The following is a 13,014-nucleotide window of genomic DNA, read 5'->3' on the forward strand; positions in this document are numbered from 1 at the left end:
CTAGTGCTACTGTACAAGGGAAAGTTTACAAAGTTAGAATTAGTACAAAGATATGTGCAACTATATAAATGTATAGATTAGAATTGACATAAAGTTGATAAATATTTCCTGTCCAACTATAATTTTAATACAATTCTAAAATACAAATAATTAGTGCCACTCACATTGGAAGGCAGCAGTGGTCATACTCCTGTGTACCTGTCTTTGTCCAAGCACAGGAAATAACAATTTGACACATGTGTAAAAGAGAGAGGCAGCTTAGTTCAGGTACCAATAATCACAAATATTTGGTTGATACAGCAATGAATATTTTATATAGGTAGGTTCAACATAAGTTACTTGCAGTTACTTGTAAAGTATATATGTTACTTGTATTGGTAAATGGTTAATATTACAACCCATGAAAAAACACCAGAGCATTTGCTTGAATGAAGTGAGCCAAGGAAAGACTTCAGGCAAAGACAAAATTAGGTACTAGCAAAAACAACAATACGACTGGCACAAAAAAAACAACAGTGGGTGCTATGATGTACTTTCACACAATGCTTGTATCTATTTGTTTATATTTGTAGAAGTTATAATGTAACAGTACCAGTAATATCTCAATGTGAAGTGTTCTATTAATAAACAGAGTGGGATCCAAACTCCTGTGGTGTTTATGCTTCTGTTACCAGCTCTAATTATATTCTATATCTTTGCATGAACCTTCTCTCGTTCCTACTAACCACAAGCAAGCAAATTAATATACCGGCATTTTTCACTGGGTTATAGTCACTTGATATGACTTGAGTTTGTAGAATTGTTGTAAGGCTGTTATTAATTTACCAATTAAACTGAAAACAATTCATTGTTACCCCAAATGGAAACTTGATATGATGTAAAAATACTACAATACTTATATGTAGTTAATGTATAAATTAAATGTTGCAATGACAATAAATTGGGTAAATAGAATTTGGAGACAAAACACACAATGCATGCCAAGCAAATATTATTACATTACCAGCGGTATCAGTTTATATTTTCACATAATAAAGGTTAGCAAAATATTAAAGCTTGAAGACAGAACTCATTTATTGTATTTTTGAATACCGTTGTCCATTTCTATTTCTGCTCTCTGTATAATCTAAAGTGCCGAGATATACATAAAATTGTTTCATATTATAAACAACAATGAACATGCTAGTAAGTGAAATCAAAGTAATGACAACATGTACACACATTATGGTGTAAACTACCCACTTTACATGAAGTATTTCATACATCAACTCATACACTGATGGTTGATTATAGGATTTTATTTATTGAGAAGTCATAGAATTTTACTACACAAGTTTTACTGGTGAATATTTCCTTTTATCATCAAGTCAAAAATCTGTTTTATTTTCAGCAGTTCACCTTGCAATCTCACATAGATTAAAGGTTAGTTCTAGGAGTTTCTTATCGGTTATTAGAGACCTTTTCAGTCATATGAACACCTGCTATCTGTATCAGTATGCTAATAAGTCCACCTGGACTTAAATCATCATGGGTACTACACAATTAGAGTCCTTTGAACACCTCATATCTGTATCAGTATGTTTAGAAGTACCATTGATTTAACACAGTTCCTCTTCACTGTCAGGATCTAAATTAATGATTTCATCCACATAGTTAGGGGGTTCATCACACAGTAGATACTCTGATGACAACGGATGAACAGTGTACTTAACTATGCTGTCAAAAAGCCATTCTCTGGAGACAGTTACAACACCATATCTCTTGTAAAAACCTGAAACAAAGTAATAATTATGTTACAAATTTGTCAACACTGATGTAAGCTATGATGACTGATGGAATTAGCTTTCTTTTGTGTCATCATGTAAAGTGGGTTTTCATTTTCTTTTCATTGTTGTGAGATGTGTATGGAACTTGTTTATGGCTAATTTTATTGTAACAGCAAGACGTTTGCAAAAAAAAACGGACAAATAAATCACATGAAAATAAAAAATTACTGGGTATTCAAATTGTTGTAATACTTACTGTTGTAGTTAATACGAGTTGAATTAGCATCAGGTTGGGCTACAATAACTGGTGTTTTATCAAGGTCAAAACTAAACATTGATGGACTGTTGACAGTACTAGCACCACTCAGTTCCAATAAGAATCGTAACTGATCTGATGTAGAGAGACAGAGAGAAAAACAACTTAAATATTTTGTATAGAGTTCTAAATCATAATGATTACATGTACATCATTTTACATAATTGCTTTGTTTTTATAACTTTTTAGCCTTCAAAAGTAAATACTCAGATGTCGGATTACAGTTTATCCTACATCATATTTGTGATTACAACATTCTATTTAATGCTTCTCTAGTGTTACATGTCATCATTGTATTGACCTGTTAAAATGACTTGATAAAATTGTTAATAATATCACATAATTTTCATATAGTCTTCAGCAATTGGCTCAGTTTGTATCACATGGTATTCACTATTGACCCATAGTGACCTCAATTTGTATATAGGGGGCACTATTCACATTCTATTTTCCCTAAGGCAATATTCATGTAGTGCGGAACTTTTATCAGGGATTAGCTTTGACTATAGAAAGAATATGTGCCTGAAAATGTGATGTGTTATAATAGCACTTATTCAGGCCTTATTTGGGCACTAGTAGACATCATATTACTCTTTGTGCTGTTATGTAGAAACAGGTACGTATTGCCTGGCCTTATTTCAGGCACTAGTAGATATCACATTACCCTTTGTACTGTTATGTAGAAACAAGTACTTATTCCTGGCCTTATTTGGGCACTAGGATGTCATATTACCCATCGTACTGTTATGTAGAAACTATTTCCCTTGGCTTTCAGCTTCGCGAAATAGTTGCTACACAACAGGCCTTCGTGGTAATAGATGTCTACTAGTACCCTCATAGCCAGGCAATACATGTAAGTGTATACTATATTTCAGTTTGTACCTTTAGTTAATGCTGTAAATGCTCCTACACAACAAATCTCATATCCTTGAAGTAATGGTTTGCCTTGACTAGTTCTGGCTCTGTATGGACCTCTATGACTGTCTCCATTTACTACATCACCACGCACTTCATACGGATCTTCTGAAACCATCTCATGAGCTTCTTTGCAGGCTAGAATCCCTGAAATGTCAGTTTTATGAAATGATAATATCTGAACACCATACACATCACAATTTATGTGTCTATCAAAAATACAGATTGTGTAGCTTAAACTCTTATAGGGTTTGAAACAACATTGTAAATTTTTACCATGGATATCAACTAACATTTTGAAACATCTATATTACTTTTAATGCTTACCTTGAAATCAACAACGGTGATTTATTTGTCTATAACCTCTGCATACAACGCTATCAGAAAAACTGCGACAAAAGTTCACAAAAGCTCCTACCAATCATATGTCTATCTATAATACAGGCTATAAAACTTGGATACTTACATTTATAACTAACAACCCATTTTCTTGCAGCAATGCCAAAGAAATATTTCAGTGTGCGCTCAGCAACCATGTTATCATCTACATAGATAATTAAACATGTGTAAATTGTTAATGTTCTAGTGTGTTTATAAGACTACAGTACATGAACACAACAACAAAGATATGCAATGGTAAGTGAAGGAAATAACGACCACAAGACAAACACTAAACAGACCTACTTTCTGCAATTTTGAGCTACATGAAACAATTATAAATTGAAATGTATTGTTGCTTTCTTTTACTTTACTAAGAATATGTATACTTATAATGTCAGGTGCATCATAAATACTACACAAGTCTAGGTGTAGGAGGAACTGGAAGGATTTCAAATCTGTATTTATAATAAGTACAAGATGGTAACATATGACATTTATAGACAAAGACTGTACTATTCATATTTTGAACCTTAAAGGTTTATATACTTTTGAAGTATGAGGTAAACAGATATAATGACCACTAGGTCTCTGAATTCCCAGGGGAAAGCAAAAACCACTGATTAGTTGCAATTCTTCTAGAACTATTATGTACAGTTCTTACCTGTTTTAACAATCACATGGGTTGTACTAGTTGTAAATTTGGACTGAACCTGGCAACCAACTTGTCTTGCAATATACTCAACATCTTTCTGTCATTAGTAAAGAAATTATAAAACTTCAGTGAATAAAACAACAGAAACATTAATGACCGGGGGGGGGGGGGGGGGGGGCATCTATTTGTACCAATAAAACTATAAATTGAACAAAACAGGATTAAATATACCATAGAGAGAGAAATTCTTGTCTGTGTGTCTCTCTCAGCTGTTGATTGCCTTATGCAAGTTATTACAATTGGTAAATTCTACACATAACTCTGTTCAAATTTGCCTACAACTGTATGAAAGCCAAGTTACATTTCACAAAATATCATGTCCATGTACAGAAAATGAATATTAGTTTTACTTTGAAAATACTAGTCAAGAGTAATATTAAAAAGTATAAGTTGACTTACCAGTTCTTCTCTGTTGAGACTAGTAGCAACAAAAGAATATTCAGATTTAAGTTTGTTCTGTCTTGCTGAGCTGGTACATACTATGGTACCACTGCCATCGTTTCTGAGTGATAGATCTGTCGTGGACACAGCAATGTTGCTGCTGTCTGCTGCAGTAACAGCTTGCTCTTTTGAAATAGAACTGCTTGTCACAACATTGTTACCAGCAGGACTGGCTTTACAACTTTTACTTTTAGTAAGGTTGTCAGTAGAACTAAATGCAAGTCCTATCTTTCTACTGGTGGATGGCTTTGTCAGCACACTATTACTACTAGTAGATGTTACACTTGTTGCCTCTACGTTGTTATTTCCAGTGATTCGTCGACTTGGGACATTGTGACTAAACTTAAATTTTCCTTGTGATTTCTGATTTCCCAGTTTCACTGTCTTTGTATTTTCACTATTGGTAGATTTCCCTTCATCTGTCTGACAGTGTCTCTTCACTGTTGTCGGCAAACCAGCATCACTCTGATCACTTTCGTCACTGTCAGAGTCATCAGATACTACAGGTATATGTTTCTGTTTGTTACTTTCCTTGTTATCCTTCCTAGCACTTGTTTGTTTACAGTTTGATTTTACTGGATCTACAAGCTGATGTACTAATTTGTCTACTTCTATGAGTTTTTCTGATACAGTGGTAGGTGGATAGGAGACTTGAGACTCTGTCACATGTGGTGGCGGTGGTGGTGGTGAAGGTGATAATGGACTACAGCAAATATCATCATCACTATCTTCCTTCATATCAACACCTTCATCATCAATGTCACTGTGTCTGCTTTCAATATTATCACTTGGTTTGTCACACACACTTTCCTGCATCGTATGTGTGGTGTCCACATCCATCAGACATTCATCTTCTCCACTCTCTGTACCATCTGCATCTTGTTGTTCCACATTTACATCAACACCTTTAGCAGAGAGCTTGGCTTTGATCTTAGCCATTTCAAACTCTATTTCATTCAACTCATCTTTCATTTGATTCCTTGCCTACAGAAATAAGAAATCACACCAAAATGTTGTCAGTACACATATTCAGGGACATAGAATGATTTAGGGATTGGTTTGACTCATGTACAAATGTCAACACTTTAGTTCCGTATTCTACATGGTACAGACTTGATAATACAGACAGAATGAAGGAACATACAAACCTGTGTACAAAGTACATGTAAATCTCCTTGCTTAGACAATACAGACAGAATGAAGGATTATACAAACCTGTGTACAAAGTACATCTCCTTGACTAGACAAAACTGATGATGCACTGGTTAGATTCAGATGTTTACTGGTCATACTATCTTGTGTGCTGTCAGCTATAAAATAAGACAAAATGAAAATGACATCAACCACTGAACACCAATTTAACTGATAAAACTACAATTACAGTCATTTCAATTTCTCCCCCTTCATTCTGTGAAAGTCAGAGATAAAAATGACTTGACAATAATTCAGAGTCTTTATCAGGATGTAACATCCACAATTTAAGTAATTTGTGTTAAATTACAACTGAGGTATATAAAACCAACTGTTTCTCAACAAAAGAATGCATAATATTATGGTACAAAAAAATACATGCATTAGTTTTTCAGTCATAATTTGATGTCTAATCAGTGTATGATATGCCACTGATGCAATCCAATTTCTTGTGGCACACTAAAATTTAGTGTTCTTCCATCCTTTACAATGTAATAGCTCCCACAAAAACCAAGTTATTATCATTTTGAACAACTATGTAAAATGTTCTTTTGTTACAGGGCAAAGTACGTATAACAGTAAATAATCAACCATAATGCTATTCAAGGTGTACATTGTATGTGACACAAAATAAACCGAGAGAAATCTGACAGACAATAGTGAATTGTGAGACGAAAAGAGACTTACAATTATACTCTTCACAACTGTTGAGTGTCTTTTCTTCAATTTGTTCACAGTATGTGTCAATGTCATGGTCATCTTGACAAGTCTCACCATTTGTAGTCTGTACTCCACCATCACCATTGTCATCTTCATTCTTATTATCTTGTCTTTGTGTCTGTTTATCAGGCAGATCAAACGGACATTGATAGAACATACCATCCCCTTGAGTACATTCTGGTAGATCATCATCCTCATCACTGTCACTGTCTTCATCTAGTTGCGTAACAACTCTTCTCTTCCGCCGTACAACTGGTGATTCCACTGTAACCTTGACAACAGTTTTGTCACCTGTTGTGTCATCATTCTCCCCACAACCTTCCAGTATACTCTGACTTTCATCTTCATCATTAGGTAATACTTCTACCCTGTGGTTATCCATTATGTTTTGTTGATTGGCAACTTGACTAGATCTATCCACATCAGTTACAGCCATTGGAACCCTGAAGGCATTGACATCTGGTTTGTGCATGTTGAATTTTGATTGCTTCTTATTTTGTGATATGGACATTGGTGATTTATTTGTACTTGGGCTTGTAACACTAGGTGGTGTAGGTGGAACAATACATTCCCCACAATCTAGATCAGAGTCTTCATTCTCCTCATCATTATCACAATTACTCCTCTCTCTCATCACCCGATTGTCTTCCTCAATTTGATGATCTTCTTCCTCATTACTTGTCATACTTTGATGTTCAGTATTACTGTACAACCTAGGTGTAGCACTAAGAGGAGGGCTTGGGGTAAACATCTCAGCTGTATGGTCATTTGGCGAGGATTTGCTACTCAGTGATTGGTTACCCGGTGAGGATTTGCAACTCAGTGATTGGTTACCCTGTGATTGGTTGCTAGGTGCATATTTATTACACTGTGATTGTATGCTAGGTGCTGATTTGTTACCCTGTGATTGGTTGCTAGGTGCTGATTTGTTACTTTGTGATTGGTTACTTGGTGCTGATTTAATAAGTTGTATCTTTTGATCAGCTGATTCAGAAATCATTTCATTTGACTCCTTTTCTTTCATTGTCTGAGAGAGCTCATTCTGTTCAGGTGCACCATTCTTCTGTTTTTCTTTCATAGTGTTGGAGTTTGGAATTAGTACATCTTTTCTCTCGAGTTCTTTTCGTAAAGTCAAATTTGGTATCATTTTGTCTTCACTCAGTACATTACATGACTCTTCAACTGTAGTTATGCTGCTTTCACAAATCAAACTGTCAGACTCTATTTGTTCAGGTGTATGTTTCTGACGCCTCCTTAATTTCATTTTCCTAGTACCTCTTATCTGCTTACTTATTGCATGTTGGTTATCCTGTGTGGAAGACACGTCATTACAAGTATTACTGTCAATTTTAGTTGGTATACAGATAGGAGGAATGTGTTCATTGTTATTCTGGGACGCCCCTAAAGTTGCAGCTATGATAGATTCACAACTTCCTTGGTTCTGATCATCAATCTCCACTGATTGTCTTTTGTCGATATTGTCTTTGTTACTTGCTTCCCTGAATCCATCTTTTCTAGAGTTGTTTGTTTGAGCTGCAAAGACAGGTGATTTATACTCCTTACTACCCCCAGAATTGTTACTGACAATGTCAGCTGGTGAATTCACTTTTCTTTGTCTCTTCAGTGGCTTCCTTCTCTGTTTTGTTGTTTTGTTAATGTCTACAACTTCACTAATTGTAGTGACATCATTACTACTTCCAATGACATCACTGCTAATTTCAATGACATCATCACTTTTTGCAGAAAACAGTTCCTCTGTATTTTTTTGACAGTTTGAGGCATCATTGACGACATTCAGCATGGTGTCCATTCTCTGTCCTTCTAATGAACTGATTTTTTCATCTGTAGCTTTCAAAGATTTTTTCTGTTGAGATGCCGAATTCAATGTCCTAGGACTTCTCCCTTGGCTGTGTCTATGTCTACGTTTTGTTGTCAATGATATGCTATCATCAAGTGAGTTTAAAATGATTGACACTGGTGTATTACTTGTAGTGGTTTGTTTTCCCTCACATTCCGAGTTCTTCACATCAGGAGATGTATTCTTCATAGTTGTTACTGCCTGTTGACTGTCCACCCTGACATGTCTTGTCTTCTCCATCACTGTATCTTTCAATATTTCATTCTCTTTCCGTATATCAACTGAAACCATATCAATTTCAAATGACTGTCTCTTGACCTTTTGTTTCCCTCTAGCGATAAGGCTATCATCTAAGTCACATATAAGGTCCAAGTCGGTGTCTTCATCTTCATCTTCATCATCATCATCTTCATCATCATCATCATCATCATCATCATCATCTTCGCTATCTTCTGACTGTCTCTCATCTCCTTCCACTACACTGCCTATTTCTCCATCATTATATGTAGCATCTCCTGTGACTGCATCTTTGCACTGGTCATCTAAACCTAACTGATTGTCATCCTTACATTGATTTGAACTATGAGATCCTTCTAGATTAGATTCAGGAATGGTTGATACTTGTACAGTGTTAATTATTTCTTTGTTCCTGTCTTTACTGTGATACCCTACAGTATGTTGATGAGCACTGGTAGGTGTCGGTAGGATAAAGCCTGGTGTATCATCTGACATCTCAGCTGTATGTCTGGACTCCCCATTGCTGCCATCAGTTACTGACTTTATATCAAATTGTTGAGTTGAACTATTCTTCTGGCTAACAACACTCTCCATGACATCTTTATCACATAGTTCCTTATTTCCTTCAAGTACTTGTTGTTGAATACCTTAGCAGTAATAAAAAAATAATAATTTTGGTATTAGGCCTAAAAAAATTGTTAGGTTCCACCTAGTTTTTCACTGATGATCCTAAACGTTACTGTCATTTTCCAATCTGACTAACATATTATGTTTTTGATGATTTCAGCCTACAATGTCCATGTTTTCCATTTCTTTCCTACACTCATTTGATACAAGATGTTGCCATCGCAATGGATTGTCAACTAACTCTCAAGACAATGGAAGAGTACAGTATCCATAGTTACCTGTCAGTGGTTTATCAGTTCGTTGTATGACAATCCTATCTTTGTTACCATCATCATCATCATCATCATCATCATCATCATCTGATAATTCCAAGGATTCTGTTGTACTACCATCTAACTCATCATTCATGTCCATACTTGGTTTATGACATTCTATATGGTCACCATCTGTAGATCTACATCCTGCAGGGTCATCATCTGTGGACCTGCAACCTGCAAGGTCACCATCTGTAGACATGACATGGCCATTATCTGTGATAGGAAAATGGTACATGTTTGTATCTTATTAATAGTATATGAAAAAAACGAACAAACCAACTTGCAGTCAGTGATTTCAGAACTTAACAACAATGTTGCTAAACAAGAATGTGTCACCCAATAGTCATATCAGTCTCTTGGTTATAAAAAAGTTTGTATCAAAGTGGAGCTGAGTTGCATGGTTACAGGTGTCACATCATGTTATAGCTGTACTTAACTTACAGTACAGAAGAAGTAACATGCAAGACAAGTACTGGTAAATTAATAGACATTACCTTTTGAAAGGTCATCTTGCTGACTGTTCTGAAGATGTTTAGTTTCGGCACAGAGTGCATCCCCATCATTTAGACTGCCCTCTAGTGTCCAATCTTTGTCTGACAAACATTGCGAAATCTTCAGTTCATCACTATCGTCTTCTAACACTGTGTTTTTCAGTATGTGACCTATAACATCTTGACTACTGGGAATAAACTCATCCATGCTCTTCTTGATTGTTTTTTTCTTTTTACTGTTTCTTGATTTCTTGTTCTTGTCTATCAAACCGTTTACACTGACTGAAAAAGCAAGGCTTGGACAATTGATGGTAGCATCAGTGTTTTCAAATGAGTCAATCTGTGGATCAGACTCAGTGATTGCTTTCCTCTTTTGATTAGAAGTCGTCTTGTCAAGATCAGTGGTGTCAGTGTCCATCATAGCTTCCAGTGACATATCGGATCTCATCATCTTTATGTCATCAACATTATCTGCCGTTTCTGCCTCAAAGTCTAGTGACACTTCCCAATCATTCACAATTTGATCACTTCTTTTCTTAACTTCAGTATTTTCAGCAGATTTCTTCCTACCATGTTTCTTGCCTTTGCTGTATGAATTCATAAAGACTTTACTACTGGTAGACCCTCTGGTAAAAGTAGAGAAGTCGTCATCCAAGTCAACTAAGCCATTATCTCTGTCATTTGTAGCTTCAGTATCTTTCCCTCTCTGGCTGCTTCTTGTTTGTCTCCTCTCCATGGCAACCCCATTTTCAATATTACACACGCCATTGGTAGCACCACTTTCAATTAGTTTCTCTTTTTCATTGCCAGCATCCTTTCCCTTTGTTTTGTCCAAAGTATCACACTTAGTTTGTGTGACTGTGAAGTCTTTCAGATTTTCTGTTCCGGCTTCATTTCTATCTGATACTATGGCAACACAAGGTTTTTTCCTACTGGGTCTTTCACCACTACTGCTATGCCCTCTCTTGTTAGTAATTCTAGTTGTTTTCTTCCTCTGTGCCCTGCCTTTCTTCCTAGGAGTTCGTTGACTTGGTATAAATTCATAAGGATCTACATCAGACGTAGAAGAGCCAGTGATAGCATTCCTACTTGATACTTTGGATGGCGAGATGAAAACATTTTCTTTTTCTTGACATACCCGTTCTGAGACACTACCAGAATTCTTTACTGGTATCCTTTCTATTTCTTGCAGGTTGTTTGTTACAGATGTTTGGTGAACTTGAGACTGTAGCGATACAGGACCATCAACTTGACCTAGCTGTACATCATCATCATCACAACTGTTAAGTCCATTTTGTTGTCCAAGTGTTGGTAGTTTCTCTAACTCCAATATCAAATCTTGTCTTCTAGTTCTTACAGTATGATCAATATCAGGATATGAAGGCTCTCTCTGCCTTCTTCCCTTCCTACCTTTTTGATTAGTTGAAGATGGAGCCGGAAAAGAAGAACTGTGGAAAAGAAATTCAAAGAACTTGAATTGATCAGTATTATATTCAGATAGGGCAAGTTTGTAGAGATGTCTGTTTACCATTTATACTCAGAGTAAAAAACCTGGCTATACTGATGATACGACTGGCTAGCTAAAAATAATATTTATGTCAACAATATTTGCTAATTTATCATACTGGTACTTGTGATTGAATATTTAGAACTAAATTACTGGGGTATTAATAATTATGGCAAATCTTCTCAACTTTAAAAAACCAACATCAGCAATTTTATACCATCTTATCATATAACATATCCAAAACTAGACAAAGTATGGCACATATCAACCTTATCAGACATTATTGTTTGCGATAAAGACAGCTTGTATGCTGGAGTCCAAACTTGGACAAAGTACGGCATATTATATCAACCTTACCTGACGTTAGTGTTTGTAATAAAGACATCTAGTCTGCTGGAATCACTCTCGTAATCATCATCGACATACACTGGGATACTTGTACTTTCAGCCTTCTTTTTCTTAGCAATTCTTGTATTTTTTCTCTTTGTTCTTTTTCCAAAAGAGGTGGCACTGGTCTGAAAGAGGTACAAAATTGAGGTAAAATTAAAAATAAACACAATATATGAAATTAAATATCATGAGTACTGAACGATGACAATAAGATGTAAAATATATCAAAACCCTTGGTAGAAATATCCCTGAATTATTGAAACAAATATTTTTCCCCAACAAAACCTGATCATTGATAAATCCATACCTGGTTTATTCCTGTTGTGGCATTCTGTATTTTTTGACTTGACCTAGGAGAAGGTTGTGAGGCCATGATAGGACCACGTGGTGGTGTACCTGTAAATAAAACATGTATAATCACATTTCTCTGAGTGAACAGAAGTAAAAATATGAATCAAGTAATCAACCAACCAAGCAATCAATCACCAAGAAGTTACAAAGGTTTGAAATCCATTAATTTGCAATGTTCAATTTATAGGTGTCAATCAAAGATTTACAAAACACCAGGCTGAGGTTTAAAGTACTGTCTAGTTAAGTATCTTGGGCTGAGTGAAGAAACAAGTCTCTCAAAGAGAAACGAAGAAATTAAGATATTCCCAAATAATATCTAAGCAGTTAGAAATTGGTGCAATGTGAAAAGTGGGCTGTACCAAAGAATGTGAGCTACAATTTGCAATGTTATATATTTTAACAACCATATACTTACACTCCAGTCCTGTATCATCTTTGACAGCATTGACAACACCCCGGACAGCAGTCACTATCTCATTCAGTTTATTATTTTCAGTTAAACTCCTGCAGAGAAATATAAAATAATACACTGTAGCTTATAAATTCTTCAACTCAAAATATGTTTCTAACAAAAATTTTTTTTGGTATTAAACCTTAATGGATTACAATATGTAAGTTGAAGAAAGTGAAAACATTACCTATTAGTATTAGAGCATCTTACAGTAATTCAACCAAACAACTTTTTTATTAGGCCTTACTACAATATATGTCATTTCCTTTTTATGAAATAAAATATTGTACTATACCTTTTTGTGATGGGCTTTTTACAAAGAGGACAAGGAGCTGATGACTTG

The sequence above is a fragment of the Glandiceps talaboti genome, chromosome 4 (assembly GCF_964340395.1).
Source record: "Glandiceps talaboti chromosome 4, keGlaTala1.1, whole genome shotgun sequence".
NCBI classification, from domain to species: domain Eukaryota; kingdom Metazoa; phylum Hemichordata; class Enteropneusta; family Spengelidae; genus Glandiceps; species Glandiceps talaboti.